This window comes from Lolium rigidum, chromosome 7, assembly GCF_022539505.1.
Source record: "Lolium rigidum isolate FL_2022 chromosome 7, APGP_CSIRO_Lrig_0.1, whole genome shotgun sequence".
Classification (NCBI taxonomy): domain Eukaryota; kingdom Viridiplantae; phylum Streptophyta; class Magnoliopsida; order Poales; family Poaceae; genus Lolium; species Lolium rigidum.
This window is the reverse complement of record NC_061514.1, coordinates 150,673,575-150,677,603: the sequence shown is the minus strand read 5'-3', so window position 1 is coordinate 150,677,603 and position 4,029 is coordinate 150,673,575.

Genomic DNA, 4,029 nt, shown 5'->3' with positions numbered 1-4,029 from the left:
ATTCCGCATTTGTTAAGCCCATCTTGTAAAAGTTTTTAAATCGCCTATTCACCCCCCCCCCCTCTAGGCGACATCCGTGTCCTTTCAGGATGGCGCCGAGCGCCTGCCGCTCCGTAGTGTCACTCATGTCGACGACTTCCCAGAGGCCGGCGCCTTGGAGCTGCGCCTGCATCAAGATGGACCACTCGGAGTAGTTCGTCTTCGTGAGGGTGGGCCAAGTCACAGCACCGCCGCCACTGCCGGTTTCTCGCCACGATCTCACCGCCGCCAGCCGCCTCTCCTTACCTTGCTCCGTCCTCGGCTTGGTGAGCCCACGTGACAAGGGTCCTTTCCCCTGAAGGCGATATGGATGCGGCCGCCGCCAGCAAAGGTGTCCCGACCATGGTGGATTAGGCTCAGATGCCAACTGACAACACCTACACCAGAATCTCTCTCGGTCTCACCGTGTCTCTCAACTCACTAACGAAAGTGAAAGAACTTGAGACGAGTGTTTTGGCGCACCGTACCAAATGCTGCTTTTATGTTTCTCCCTTTTATTCAGAGGAGAACAAACATGTCGTGGCGCGACTTGATCGTGCCATCCCACCACTGGAATGTGCGAGCTGGCGATCCTACAAGTGTGGAAAATGTACCGCGTCTTGACCGAAAATAAAACTGAATCAGCTAACTAACTCTATATGTCTAACTGAAACCTAAAACTTAACAACTAACAACTAGTTTATTTCAACATCCATGAGTTAGTGATCATTACCTTCTGCTTATCATTTTTAAGTCTTTTGTCTAGTTAAAGGTAAAACAGTATGTATGATAACCACATAAGATAATATTAACAAACTTAAGGTTCTCCACCTCAATGCAAATTCAATGCTTCGTGTCGTGGAGTTTCGATCCTGACACGAGTGGTTCCAAAATCTCGAGTCACTACCTTGTTAGAGGCGTCACCTTGGAGCAGGGCTGGATGGCTCTGCTCGGGGGAGGCAGACGTCGGGTCGGCAGCCCTGGATGGTGGTGGTATGTCGAGGCGGCGGACTCGGGTCCCCCATGCAGCGACGGTACTATGTGACAGGGCCATGGTCTAGCGTTGTTTGGGCAGTGGCCTGGATCTGTGCGGACAATGAGTTCGCCGACCCGGCTGGTTCGACTTCGAGCAATGCAAAAATTGACCTGCCTGCTACGCCGGGGTGGCAACCCCAGATTTGGCGCGATGTTGAGGGCTGCGGGTGGTCGCCTAGGTAGCAGGGGCTACGAGGCGGCTGGGTCGTGCAGCGTCGTGGCTCGCGTGCGGCTTTGGTGCTGAGTGGTGCAAGTTGGGGCGCCGACCCTAGAGACTGTGGTGTGAGTTTGTGGCGTTTGGTGGACTAATGTCGTATGGACGACGGGTTTCCTCGCTTGTGCATTTTTTGGCCCGGTTTTCCTTATAAACAGGGCAATGTACAGTTTTTGAACCTGGTTTCCCTTATAAACTGGATCAACTCTATGCATAGAACTCTTTCTATCTAATCGAGCGGCGGATATCGACTGCCTGAAACTAAAAAAGAATGGAAGGCTGAAATGCTAAAATCCACCGGAACATCAAACATAGCAATTCTCAACTCTCTTTGAAGACAAAAACAGAGCAGCTACATAATACAGAAGCCACTTAACAACTTACACACTGATAAATAGGCTTATGGAGGCATATGCTAAACGGGAGTGCAAACATTGTCAGAAGTGCACCATCTAAAAAAGTCAATGGCCTCGTAAATTCTCTATTTTGTACATACTCGCTCTTAAGGTTCAGTATGTGCTACTGCTTTCTTAACATTACCATTGCCTGGTTTAAACCTTGAAAGCCTACCAGTTTGACAAGATAATAACATGATACTTTTAAAATACTACATCACTACAACTGCTTAAAGAATTAAGAATGGTGGCCCTCATATTTCAGATAAAAATGACTATGGGAAAGATCAATCCTTGTGATCTGGTTCAAGGAACTAATTACTCATCTTCTGCGGAATGGAAGACAAAATTATAACAATTTAGCGTAAGCCATGTCCCATGGAGGACATAGGTCACAGCTTCTAAATTACATAAGCGATCTAGATATAATCTGCACATTCTCCAATAGAAAAGATGTGTATTAAGGTGGTGAAGATTTAGATGGTTCACTAATATTCCCCATACTTGTACTAGTTGAAAGTAGTTTTTACTCTCCACTTTTGCTCAAGTGCCATAACGGTTTGGTGAATTCAAGGCATACACACAATGTGACAAGACACAAAGAGTTCCCAATATGTTGTACGAATGATCTATCTCTTTTACTATGACACACCTAGTAAAATCTCTAATGAGCTATGGTTGCAAACAATATGATTCCATTCACACCTGCAATTCATATTGATCTGCTTGCATATTAGTCCTTGCCTCTGCCCCTAACTACATCTGACGTTTTTCATTTCTAAACAAATACAAGAGGAAAAAAGTAAGATCAGTAACTTTAAGTAACTGTGAAGTAACAAATCATCTAACTAAATTACTCTCAATAAAATGATTGAAGCTGGAAAGCCAGCAGGCTGTTGCACAATTGTGTCATTGTGCTGTAGAATTGGAGTATATGAGTAGTTAATGTTCGGGCCATTCCTGAAGTCTCTACAGGTACATATGATTAACAGCAATTGGCAGGTACAGAATATACCAGGAAAGTATCTGGGAACCATTGCTGTGAAAAAAGGGAAGTCTGCATCGTGCACTCACATATGAAAATTGACAGAGAGAAATTGTGCATGAACATTTCTAATCTATCAATGCATCAGGATGTAAGCTTTGTGTTTTCTCCATTTTTAAGGGTTATGTGCCTATTTTTGTTTTGCACTGGCAAAAGTAAGATAATAGTTGAGGATGTTAGATATACTTGTACTAACCAACCATTTCAAAAGATCAATCCGATGGAAAGTGGTGTTATAACAAATAAAAACATAAATTGTGTTATTTTTTCACCAATATCCAAAGAAAATATATATTGCTGGCCTAAGCACTCAGCTTCCCGATGTAAATTGTGTCATTTATATCATCTCTTGATTCTTGTTTTATTGACTCCGGCATGTATGCCCAAACAAATCACCAGTCAGCAGTAAAATCTAAATGCACATGCTGATGCTGGAAGACCTGGAGGGTGGAGAACATGAGAGTGCACAGGTGCGCTCAACTAAATGGCCCACGCCAAAATATTATGCTATAATCTATAAGCACGAACCCAGGCGCAAGTATTATTGAACACGCAGGCAGACACGAATCAAGGCAATGCTTCCAAGTCGAGGCACACAACCTCGGTCGAACATATCGTCGAACAGTTACCGAGCATAGACAACTACTGACTACAGGGGTAAGAACAATGCAAGGGCAACCAGCAGCTTGCGTGCCCGTCACTACCAGGCAAATTAAACTACAGTAGTAAACAAATCACAAATGCACAGGTTCGCATCGAGGTTATGGGACGAGAGAGATATACCAAGAGCAATGGAGACTGGAGCATCCTCGCTGACCACGAAGCGTACGATTCTTCCTCTGCTCTCTGTCGCCCTTGCGCAGAAGATTTTGATCGAACGGAGGTCCGCAAGGAGCCAAGGTTCAGTTTCATGAATTCACGGATTCTCTGCGGGGAAGAAAGCATGGGGGTGGTGGGTTGCTACGGTTTCGTTTTAAACAGTTTTACTCAAAGTACCAATACAGATATATATTTTGCCTCAGTTTTGGCCGTTTTGGCCATCGATTTTGAACTTTTTTTTACTTGCCGTAAAAAAATCCGTATTATCGACCGGCTCCACTGTCGAGCCGAGACAAAAGAAAATCTCCTCACACGTGTTGCGATCCATGGACCGTCGTTCCGATTTCCGAGTACGTCCGCTCGATCCGCCGCACGCACGGGATGCGGCCGACCTCCGAATCCAGTCCTCCTTGCTTCGCGGCGCGCGGCCAAGTGATCCCCCTTCATCAGCGCAGGGACTACAGGCACGGGATGCCGTGGCCGCCAGTGTCCTCTCTTCTCCT